The following is a 12,432-nucleotide window of genomic DNA, read 5'->3' as shown; positions in this document are numbered from 1 at the left end:
CTAGAGTGTAATAAAACACCATCACGAATCCTGGTGAACGAAAACACTAAGGATTACAGTAACTAGACTTCACAATAAATTCCTCCAAATGCAGGGCATGAGCCACCACTTGTCACGTTCACGGGTTCTGTGGGCTGTGACCTGGACAGCGGACAGCGCTGACAGCACGTCTCTGCTCCAGTGTCTGGGACCTCAGCTAGCAAGTGAGAGAAGTGGAAAGCCAGGATCCTGCGATGGGCCACTCACCCACACACCAGGTGGCCGCCGGCAGGGGAGCCTGAGGGCCCTGCCGCCTGGGCTCCCTGAAGGAGCTGGTTGGGCCTCTTCACAGCATGGCGTCTGGCTTCTTCTCTCAGAGCAAGTATCCCAAAGAGAAGCCAAGCAAAAACTGTACCTTTTAAAGACCTAGCTTGGACGCCACGTAACATTTCTGCCATACTTTGGAGTGAGGTGGCTGACAAACCTAGCCCAGGTTCACAGGGAAGGGACAGAGACCCCACCCCTCCCCCCGTCACAGTTCCACTGTGAGAATACACAGGATGGGAGATGTCACTGAGGCCATTTAGGAAAATACAATGTCACCCCAAGTAAGTCCTACTGTAACATAGCCATCTTCTTGAAGACTGGCAAATCAAAATTCTGGGTTAACTGGCATCTAAAAATCAATCTGTATTTCAAGCCTTATAAGCTGAATCTCTTATTACGTGTAATAAGTTGTAACTTGTAAGCTGCACCTACTAGTACTATGTAGTTTTGTTTTAGAAGATAGAGTGACCTTGATTTAATAGGTGATCATTTTGGTTCACACACACACCCCTACTCCCTACGCCGTGACCAGGGGGCATGGAGCTTCTTTGGAGATGCCCTGGTCTTTTTATCTCTAGCATGTAGACTGTCTGGACGTTCAGACGGCACCAGCTCTGTGCACAGGACGCTGGTCTTTCATCACCACCGACCAGAAGGGCTGAGGGCATGCCCTTTCCCCTCCCAAAAGTCTCCAGCATGCTGAGTAGTTCAACAAATGACAAAAGAAGGAAGAGAAGGTATGAATTTTTAAAGTTATCAATGAGAGAGCTCTAGTTCTGTGATTACGAAAGGCGTCTTTGTGATCATGGGAAAGCAAAAACAATTAACTGAGGGCAGCCCCCTTCTGTCAGGAAAGTAATCCTCAGGAGAAGGCGGGGCCAGGGGCCTCTCTGACCCTAGATCTGGTTCTGACTGGCTCCGGGACCTTAACCCAGGGGCATAACTTCTTTGGGCCTCTGTTTCCTCCTCTGCAAAATAAAGGGATCAAATGAGATGAAGATTCTTCACTGAGGCATGGAGGCCAGTCGCTGCAATGTGCCCCCTGGTGTGAGCCTGAAAGTTCAATCCACCTTTAAGTGTAAAATTTAAACTGCATGATCTGAATGTAAGAGAATGAATTCTACACGAGTGTGGCATGTTCTCCTGGAATCGGGCCAGGTCCTCTCTTCAGAGCTACTCCCTCCCTCAGCAAGCCACCATCGTCCCCAGGGCCGCCTCAGACTTTGGTCCCCAAGGCAGCCAGGCTGTCTGCAGGCCTTTTACAATATATTAACAAACAGATACTTCAGTCCCATGCAGCCAAGGTATCAATATCGTTTAAATGCACAAGGGGGACTGGTTTTCAAAGAAACTATGCCACATAAATTTCTAACAAACAGCAAACCATCCTGTAGGAATGAAGAAACAGGCCTTCGCTTGTTATTTTTGCAGGTTGGCGTTTGAACATGGCTTTCACCCCCCAAGCATTATGGTATCCTGGAGCAGACAAGGGCAGGGCTGGCTCCCAGAGGGCCAGGCTGTCTCAGAGCCCTGAGTGTGTTACTGGGAAGAAGCTGCACATGGACAGAACGCCCTGCAGGGCCACACCCCACACGGGCTGCAGCACACAGGCCGAGGAGCTGGGCCATTACACACACTCAGGCTACTTCTCCAACCTGAAGTTGAAAACCATCTCTCAACCACAGTCTGTTGCCAGGAACCAAGAGACCAAGGCAGATGTCACCAGACTAAAAAACTGAGCTGAATGGACAACTCTGGCAAAGAAAGAGAAAGGATGTGCAGCACACGGGAAGCTGAATTTATTTACGCTAAGAGTGAATGTGGGCTCTCAGCGGGCACACCTCACTTAAAAAGCCAGAAGGCTCAGATCCCATTCATAAGCTTTTCAGAGTGCATGCAGTTGCCATGGTAACCCTGGCATTACATTTCTTGGCGTTGGACATATAAATTGTCACCCATAATGCATTTAATACAGTTTGAGGCCACTGACTCATAGCAAAACAAATCTGAGCTCTGTCTCTCAGCCTCCCTCTCAGACAAACAGAGGAGCAGCTAGAGGTAGGACGGACTCCCCCCAGGACAAGCACAGAGCCGCACACATAAAAATGCTCCTCTGCAAGCAAAAAAGATCTAAGGAAATCAGACTTTATCACCCACCACCGTATGGCTGAGATTTTGTAAAACAAAATGTTCCATGCCAGGTTAAGGCAATTGGCATTGCTTAAGTAAAGGAAACGAATAAATTACATCCAGATCGATGTCTCTGGAATTCGACCATGTTTTAGCAAGTAAAAGAAAACACAGATCTCTTTAAAAAAACATTTTCAATAATTTATTTTGAGGGCAGGTGCCAACATTAAATATGACAACTGTTCCAATGTCCAAACTGTCTTAATAAGAAACCAAAGTTTTATTTCTTAGGTTCAGAAGAGATCCACTCAGTCAAATTCTTCACCTTTACCAGGGATATCAGTAAACACTTAAAATCCACATTCCGCACAATTTTCAAGTCCCTTACCTTCTCATGAGCCACCGTGGGAACAGAGAACAGGATGAGACGGTGCACAAGCTGCGGGCGCTCCACCCCATCCCGGGGAGCCCACGGCACCGGCTACGGAGCAGCGGCTGCAGGACCTGCCTGCGCAGCCCCAGCCTTCAGGAGACTCCCTCCGTTCTCGTCACGACCGGCTAGGGCCAGGGGAGCGCTACCTTCCTCATCTCCGCCAGTCGGCACGCTTGTTTCCATATTGACAGAGGCTCTGCTAACCGCTGCATTGCAGTCTTTCTGAAAGCTCCCAACCTCGGAAGCGAGAGCGCTGGAGAGACCTTGGCACAGGAAGCTGCCTTTTGAATCACAAAGATTCTGTAAGGTCCTTTAAACAAATGTTGCAAACCCCTGGGGGGCAGGGGGGGCATTTCTAGCTTTCCAACCTGTTTCCTGAAGGCTGACTGGAGTGCGGGTTTTCACTGGAGGATGGCCCAGGCCACGCATGTGCTGGGGAAGAACGCTCAACTTAGCGAAACGTGCATGACGACACTGTGTTGAATGTGCAAGGGCTCCCTGTGAGAATCCTCACATCTGCTGCCTAACGCCAGCTCCCAACCTCCTGAGAAGCCGCTCGGGAATGACCAGGACACACAAGTACAGCAGCACCCCCAGTTCCTCTGTGAATACCCGGCTACCTTCACGTACAGTGAAAACCATCATGTGGTCAGTGCACTTGAAAGACCAAACTACTGACCAATTCAGAAACGGCACTTAGGACAGCAGCGTGCTTACTAAGTAATCTTTAATTTCCATTCACTCATTCGACACATTCGGTGAGCATGAACCACGGCCGCACGCAAAATGGCTGCGTGGGGCAGACCTCACCGTCCTGATGGCTGCTGGCGCCCCAGTGGGCAGGACAAGTTGGGAACAAGTCACTCCGAGCACAAGGACAGCCAGCACACCCCAGGAGGCAGAAGGGGAGCTCACACAGAAGGGCCATTATTAGGACCTAAAGGACGGCACTCGGCTGGGGAAAGGGAGGGCCGAGGTGTGTATGCTCCTCGGGACGCACCCATGAGTCATCAGCGGCGTGTGCCAGCTCCGCGCTGAGCCTGAGTGGCACTGCCGCCGCCACACCTGACAGACAGCCTGACAGACAGCCGAGGCACACGCCCAGGGACGTGGTGACCAGGTGGGGGTGCCGCTCTGAGCGGGCAGGGCGGCTCGGCACCAGCGACAGCACCACACTGCCTCTCAGTAAGTGACGCGGCCTTCCGGTCACGGTGGTGACCACTCCTGGCAGCGGGGACCACTGCCTACGTAACCTCGTCCCAACGTGCTGTGTGCCAGCCCATAGCCAGTGCCCGGCCTGACACTGAACCTGTGCTCAGAACGAACGACTTCGTAGGAGAGCACGTGGCTCTGGGGGCAGCACCTCGGTGCCGCAGTGCCCTGCAGACACGTGCTGAGAACGCCCCGTCCCTCACCCCTCACACTCAGCCCCGGACAGCGAGCCTTCACTGACGCCCCTCCCACCCTAACGGCAAGGCCCTTGCTCGGCTGTCACCTCCAGTAGTTACCACCTATAGGAAGGTGACGGCCGTGTCCCACGCCGCAGCTCCGAAGACGCACTTTCCTACCTGCATGCTGGCACTGGCGGGGGTGGGGGACGGGGGCTCCCCACAGGGCAGTCACCACTGCTCCTGCACAGCACTCACCTGCCCCTCTGGAGAGCAGCAGCCAGCATCCTTTCCCTCTGACAGCTGAGAAGACTGAGGCACAGAGAAAGCAAGATACAGTCCAGGTGGGAGAGCCAGGACTCAAACCCAGGTCCCCGCTACCACACAGGCTGCACCTCGAGCACGCACCTCAAGTTCACTAACACCAACTATAAAGGATGATGTTTCCTTGAGGACTTGACTCATGGGAGCAAGACGGGTCCAGTTTATGGAAACATGAATAAATCAGTGTTTCTGACCAAAGCAGGTGCGCGTCCTGCACACTCCTGACTGGCTGGCTCAGCTCACAGCACAGGTGGGGGATCAGAGCAGGGTAAGCGGCAGCGGAAGGAACGCGCCTGCTCTCCAGACTCACTGGAGTGGCCTCACAGCCTCGGCGGAACTTCTGTCGGAACGCCTGGGGCCTGCACATCCCCTACCACTCTGCCTTTCAAATTGGTATCAAAGCCAGTCTCTTTGGCAGCTCACCCCCGCCAGCCCAGGCAGCTGCTGTGCGCGAACATGACGACTCGCCCCTGATCTGTCAGAGGCCCCGAACCCAAGCCCGGAACCAGCATCTGGGCTCGGGCCTGCGTGGCCTTTCCCAAGAGGGTCTGGAGGAGCTGGCAGGGGTCTCACACCAAGACCTTGTGCCTCCTGGAATAGACAATGCCTAGGGGGCTGGGGTCAACTGCTGCCTAGGCTCTGAGACACACTCACTGGTGGGGAGAAACGGGGTGGGGGTGGGGCCTCTCGGGCCAGTGGTGGAAGGTCAGAGTGGGGGTGATGAGAAGGAACCCACTACAGGACCAAACTGCCTTCTGGGTCAGCCATCTGAAAACCCAGGGCAATGAGCGTGTCCAGGGCATGGAGCCAGGTCCCCACTCACCTGTGGAGTGGCTTATTATCGCCACGGTGTAGATGAGAGGAGGCGGAGAGGCTCAAACAGAAGTCACTTTTCAAGTGCACCACTGGTGCTCAAGCAATGCTGGGGCTGGGGCTGCCTGGTCTTTGGACTTGGCATCACCTGGAGAGGGCACGGCCTGGCTTCCCCACATCCCGCCTCGTCTCGGCACACAGCGTGGGGCAGAGCAGAAGGGCACTTGGCCTCCCTCGGACGGACACTGACTTCTCCCAACCGCGTTCGCTCTTTCTGAGTCTGGGTTTCTTGTCTGTAGGAAAGGAGTAAGACCTATCCTATAAACCTTACAGAGTTGATTTGATTTTTAACTGAGATGACGCATATGAAAGGTTCCCAAAAGTATATATGTCTCAAAATGTAAGGCACAATGGTTACAAAGTATAGCCAGTATCCACCAAGCTCTCAATAATTTTTCCAAGCTTAATTCAGTTTAAATACATGACGAGAGACCTAAAGGACTCTCACCATTAATTGGAATGACCATGGCAGAATCTGCTCCTTAATTAAATGGCAGTAATGAAATTCATAATCTCACTCAGGCAATTAGCTAATAGTGTTAATGTACATTTACATGAATTTAACACAAATTATGGAAACATCCCTGGAGGCCTCATTTGCACACTGAACAAAATGCTCACGAGTATCACTACTATCTTAAGGTGTTTATTACCTCAAAAATGGGCAACCCTGTTACCAAAATTACCATGAAAAAAGCCACAGGAGTGAGTAGTATACTGCCTGAAGGGCACATACATAAAAATCATTCAGCCACCCCCTTGCTGCTAGGGCCAAAGAACAAAGGCTGTCACCAAGAAGAGGGGAGAAGAACAGAAGAAAAATATAACATACAAAATTTAGCTGGCTTAGACATAGAACAACCTTAATCACCTGCCACAAATCTAATAGGATATTTATTTAATAAGACCCTGGGATGACCCTCAGATGTGATCTGATCTTAGGAAAGAAGGATATTGTAATTCTGGCTGTTTCTCCGGGCAACAGGAGGTCCAGGGGCTTCAAGCTTGAAACAGGAGTCACCAGGTCACCACTAAAGGTCACAGAAGCCCCAGATACAAGCTGCAGAGCCTCTGTACAAACATAAAACGGAACCTAACCAGAAGGTCAAAGAAGCGTCAAAAGCTGGTGCAAACTCCTAGGTATGCACCTAAGAGAAACAAGAACATTTATATACACAAAAGTCTGTCCACGACTGTTCCCAGCAGCATTACTCCTAACAGCCAAAAAGGGGAAACCACGCAAAGACCTACCAATGTACACATAAAATGTGGTACATCCATACAAGGGAATATTATTCGGCAACAAAAAGGAACAACCTTTCTGACACCTGCTACAACATAAATGAACCTCAGAAACGCGATGCTGAGTGAAAGAAGCCAGACACAAAAGACCACACAGTGTACAATTCCATCCCGATGAATGCCCACATAGGCCACGGTAACACAACTCTGTGAAAGTACTAAAAACAACTGACCTGGATGCGTACACTGGGGAACTGTATGGTATGTGACCGTGTCAACAAAGTCAGTGTTTAACAAGCTGACACAAGCCAGCCAAGGCCAAACATCTGACAGTCAACGTCACTTAATGAGATGTACCTCACCATCTCAAAGAAATAAACAAAAAAAGGAAAATTATGCCCCAAAACATGCATTATTTTGGGGGTACCTTTCCCAATAATTTTTAAATAAGCTTCTCACTTTTCAAAAAAACTTGTGATTGTTTCTGGTAACTTTTTCTCCCCCAACATCTCAGGAGTTTAACCCTTTTCCAAGAAACACACTGATTTTAACTTTAATGTAAAAACATAAATTATACACATATACAAATGTAGCACTTTTAAATATGGGAAAGGAATATCATTAGGGAAACTATCAACCCCACCACCATCACCAAAAAGTATTCACTCACAGTTCTCACTACTATGAAACAAATCAGAGCACTTGGGTGTTTAACATCCAGAAATATTTACAAGAATTGAAGTCAATACAGCTGAAGAAAACACATTCATTAATAAAACTCATAAAAACAAAAATAAGCCTATGTATAAAATAAACTGACTACGTCCTCTAATCCTAACAAAAATGCTCCCAACTCGTTCCCACTGCTCTGTCCGCCCCAAGGTTTTCCACAACCCGACTAACAGAAAGCACTGTGGTAACCTCAGCACAACCCAGTAATTGGCTAAAATCATTACAATCAAGTGTTTCTATTTTCCGCAGGAAGGGAATCATGTCTACTCACAATTCACAATAAGTCAACCAGTGTGTAAAATATTTTACATAATGGGAAAACTTATTGTGACCCAAAAGTTCAGCGTGTTCTCATTAAGTTACCAAAATTACAAGATGTGAAGATACTTCTGTTCAGGTAACCAAAATGAAGAAAAGAAACTACTTTAGGTATGCACACATTTTGGGTTTGGTAGGGCTAATTCTTTTTATGTTACCATATTACAAATTACTCAGATGGGTAAAGTCACAGTTTAAATACTGAATAAAGAAAATCTGCATATTGACAACATAGGTCATTTTAAATTGGTTTTGACACTCCCATCACTTGCTACCTTATATACAGCTAAGCATGTCACAGCCTGGCAGAGACAGCTCAGGTTTTGTAAACACCCCCATCGTGAAATGGTGTCTCCAAACTGACAATACCATCTAAGATGTTAATGAACCTTCCCATGGTGCCTCACTGTGAATTAAACACTTCTGTGCAAAATTTTATACTGTTGCATCCATTTAACCTTTTCCCACATTACGTTCAGTGTTTTGTTTTGTTTTGTTTAAATAATCCCAGGGAAAGAAAATGTTGAAGCTATGAAACACATAAAATGTTTCTATTATGACCTTTTCAAAAGCTTTCTTATAATAGACAATAATATACTATAATACTCTAAGGGCCACACTTGGAAACAGACTGATATGTTTGTTTATACATGCAGTGCATAGGCCAACATTTGAACTATGTAATCTTGATACACCCACACTCTAAGAAATCAAACATTTCCAATTCCATAAACATAATACATCTGTAGCGAAGAGAATACCACCAGATACTTTTCACATTATAGGTTGATCCTCAAAAAAGGGTAAGACACAAGGAATCCCTTTCAAACCCTGTTAAATAAACTATTTGCAAATATTAACCATGAAACTCCGGGTGATGCCACCTTGTCACCACTGTTCACTCATAAAACCCCAGAATGTGTCTTAAAGGAAGTTTTTATAATACAAACTCTACTCTTAAGTGTTTTAAAATGCATTGCAAAAGACCATTCTCATAAGTCTTTTTGAAAAGTGTAATTATCACTTATAAAATCGAAAGACAAAGCGTGTCTCTAATTCAGGGTCACAGCTCATTAAATCTTAAGTCAAGTACTTTGGACAAAAATAATTCTAAATTGAAAGAATAACCTTTAATATACATGCTCAGATGAGTTAGTATACATTCTACGTCATTTATGAAAGACCACAGAAAAACGTTAGAAAAACGCCGACTGACGTCTGCTTTAGGAACAAACTATTTCACCCTACAGCCTCTTTAAAGGCTTGAAATATGCATTTTTAGACATGTGAGTCCCGGCTCTTCATTTCCTAATAAAAATGGCAGGCTTTCCTGAAGCCTGGCAATCAAACATTTTTTCAAAATGGAAGCACCATTTCAGAAAGCAGGTAAAACTTTTTAGAGATTTATACCTACATCACAAAATGCATCTTAAAAACATGAAAATAAAACTACACTCATATTTTAAAAGTCAGGAAACGCATGCTAAATCCATCGAACGCCAAAAGGCTGGGCCGGCCCACGAGGCGGTGTGAGACGGCGGAGAGGCCGTTCCAGCGCCAAGGACCAAGATGCCCTTCACACAGCCGCCTGAGCCCCCAGGGGAGGGGACAGAGGTACAGGCGCCCTGTCTGGAGCCTGGCTCTCTGCTCCTTGACCCTACGGGCAGACGCGAGGGAAGGACCTCCGGATGTCCAGGGCAACTGCCTCCTGCAGTGTGCCCCGTGTGACACACCTGAAACAGTTGGCCCCTGCACACGAAGGGTGACAGCTGAAGCCAGTGCCCACACCGCCTTCCCAGTGCCTACGCTTTCTACCTCTGTATTTGCGGCACAAGGCGGAACGCCTCGCAGACAGGCCATCGCTACAACAGGGCCCCAGACGCCTCCCTGCAGTTCTGAAACCCTCAAAGTTCTGAAAACATGTTCGGAACGCACTGGGCGTGTGTCCTGCCACGATGCAGGCTGTCCTTGGTATCTGTCCCCACTCGGTGCAGAGTCACACATACCCTTTGCTGTAAAAACCTTAGTGTTTGCCTACAAGGTGCTGCTCAGGATGTCCCACAATATGAGGTACATTCGCGAATTCCATTCTAAAACCTCAAAAATTCCAAACTTCAAAACACCTCAGGCCCCAAGAGTTGCAATGGACTGTTACGTAACAACGGGACAAGCACTGGCTGAAAAAGCGACAAACGAGCTCCTTTACTGGCCAGGGGACAACAGCACTCTGGCTGTAAAGTCTAGATGCACACACACGTTTGGCCTCCAACCTTTCTGAGTACGGGTGTGCCATCCCCTCACTGGAAGCTGGCCACCTGCGGCTGAAAACAGGACTCCAGTCCTTACCCCCGGAATGCAGCCTGGAGGGGAAGAGCGACAAGTAATCAATGAGTGCGCCCATCATCACACCTGGCAATCAGGAGCTGTCACGGGACAGACAGCACAGGTGCCTACGCTGTCACTCAAAGAGGGCCGCGCAGGGGTGATCAGGGAAGGCAGGACGGATCACCCAGGGACCCGAGGAAGCCGACCTAGGAGTGGGGAGTGCCGGAGACCCACTCTTCCAGTTCAGGACGGGGGGAGGGGAGGAGCGGGGGCCACAGGAGGCAGTGGGAGAACTGAGAGGCAAGGGGCACGTGACCGGCCATGCAGTTAAACCTCCAGTTACAAGTCAGCTCCCCCAGTCTCAGCCACTTCGTCTGTCAACAAGAAGAACCGCACCTGGTTTCTCACAGGCTCCCAGTATTTGAAGAATCTTTGTGGGGTGAATCAATATTCACAGTGCTTTCTACTGAGAAGGCTGAAGTAAGGGGGGAAGGGACTCAATTAGTGTGACAAATAGGAAAGAAGCCGAATGACTTAATCACTACTGATTGCTAAGTGCTGCGAGAGGCTGGCTAACCGCACCGCGCAGCTTGCCCAAGCCAGCTGGCCAGAATGAAAAGACAGTGTATTTAAGTGTTTCGAGAAAACAGGAAAACGGTTCTCTGGAATGTCCGCGGAGGGTGCTGCCCTCCAGGGGCTCCACCTTCCTCCACACCCTTACCTGGACGGGGTGGGGGGGATCACCGGTGCCGCCATTCTGCCCAGACTCAGCAGCCTCCCCAGTGCAGGATGGAGCGGCGTGCCAAGCCACTATTCAGATGCACAAATGGAGGGATATTTGGAGCAGCTGCAAAAGCTCTATTAAGGATAACAAAATGAGTAAGTGACTCTCAAACTCTTTAAGGTTAAATACTCACTTGGGTGAGATTTAACAACATAACAGCAGAATACAATAATGAAGTGGCTTCTCAAACTTCTCCACCAAAATACCCCCAAAGGCACAGGAGAGAGAATCCCAAGGGTAAGCACTTTAAAGTAACTCAATTTGTGTGAAGTTTTACGTTTCCTATTAAAAATTCATGCAAATTTTACATTTAACTCCCTAACAAAGCCTACAACACTCCTTCCCTCCTTGTCATTCTGTTTCTGGAAACTGAGGCAATCTGACACTTGCTCCTCTTCCCAATGCCGAATAAGGCCTGCCCGCCTCCCTGCCTTCCCTCTGGACTCCGCAAGGCCGCCCTACACTCCGGCAGTGGGGCCGCCTCGCCCCTTCACCCCTCTCTGCCCACTCCCACTAGTGCACAGGGAAGCAGCGGCCTACATCCAGCTCCCTCACCCCTCTCATTCTGTCCATGTGAGAGCAAATGCTTTCAAGGAGCTGTCAATACGCATGGCCCATTCTCCCCTGGGAACTTCTGGGAACCCACTCTCCTGGGAACCCACACCTGCCAACGCCACCCTGGCCCAAGTCCCCAAGACCTCCACGTTCCCACCCAATGGTCACCTCTCACTCAACCAGCTCGACATCCAAATGACTTTTCCTAAACTCCAAAGATGGGTCTCCAGCCCCACCTTCCGTGATTTCCAGATGTGTCTCTAATTAGCAACTCAGCAGAACCTTGGGGTCCCCTCCCCTCTGACCCGCCTGTAGCAAAGGGCACTGGCTACAACACTGTGAAACGGTCCTTGCTCAGGTCACACATCGCACACCCAATCTGTGAGCAGCCTGTGGGCTCCACCTGCCAACGGCACTGAAAGCAAGCACTGCTCCCCAAGCTCTCGCCCCCGGGCCTCCGGGCCGTCCTGCAGCAGGCCGGCGTCTGCCCAATTCGAGCTGCTCTTCTGGACCTGACCCCCTCAGACGCCCTTCTCCCAGGCCTCCCCGTGCCCCCTGCTCAGAAGGGCCTTCCCTGCCTGGCAACTGTCAGGACATCACCCTGCCCGGTGGGCCCCCAGTCGGACACCCCGTCCTTCTACAGGCACAGCGTGACGGGCACGGTTAGGGTTTGCGGGCTGCCCCTCGCCCCCATGAGCACATATGCATTCTGAGGGCTACAACGTGGACTCACTGAGCGCTGTGTTCCCAACTCTTGGAGCAGAACCCGACTCATGGGGGCGGGGGGCTCAATCAATATTTGAACCTGTTTACAGCTTTATGTTTTCTTCATGTGGAAACATTCATTCACATCAACACTGTCAGACGAGAGCTTGCAGCCCCCAGCTTAGGGCGCAGCACAGCCGTCCAAGTCCTTACGAACTCTGTCCGGGCAGCACCTCAGGAGGCCGTAGGGCCTGCTACCAGGCTCCTCGTCACAACACTGTGACACAGAGAAAACTGGAAGCAACCGAAGTATCCTT

General features: G+C 49.5%; 1 protein-coding gene across 3 annotated transcripts in view; it reads right to left on the bottom strand.

The window, feature by feature from the left end:
* Positions 1-12,432, bottom strand: part of TRAF3 (TNF receptor associated factor 3) — a 101,685-nt gene that overhangs the window by 63,281 nt on the left and 25,972 nt on the right. Inside the window, exon 1 of one of the 3 annotated variants that reach the window (XM_081048451.1) lies at positions 2,825-2,883. The exons of the other annotated variants lie outside the window; for them this stretch is intronic. The gene's annotated coding sequence lies outside the window, so the exon portion shown is untranslated. Of the gene's footprint in view, positions 1-2,824; positions 2,884-12,432 lie in introns of those variants that run through there. 3 annotated transcript variants of the gene reach the window in all.

The sequence above is a fragment of the Rhinolophus hipposideros genome (genome assembly GCF_964194185.1).
Source record: "Rhinolophus hipposideros genome assembly, chromosome: 5".
NCBI classification, from domain to species: Eukaryota; Metazoa; Chordata; class Mammalia; order Chiroptera; family Rhinolophidae; genus Rhinolophus; species Rhinolophus hipposideros.
Note: the sequence above shows the minus strand (reverse complement) of the source record. Positions and strands in the feature narration are given on the sequence as shown.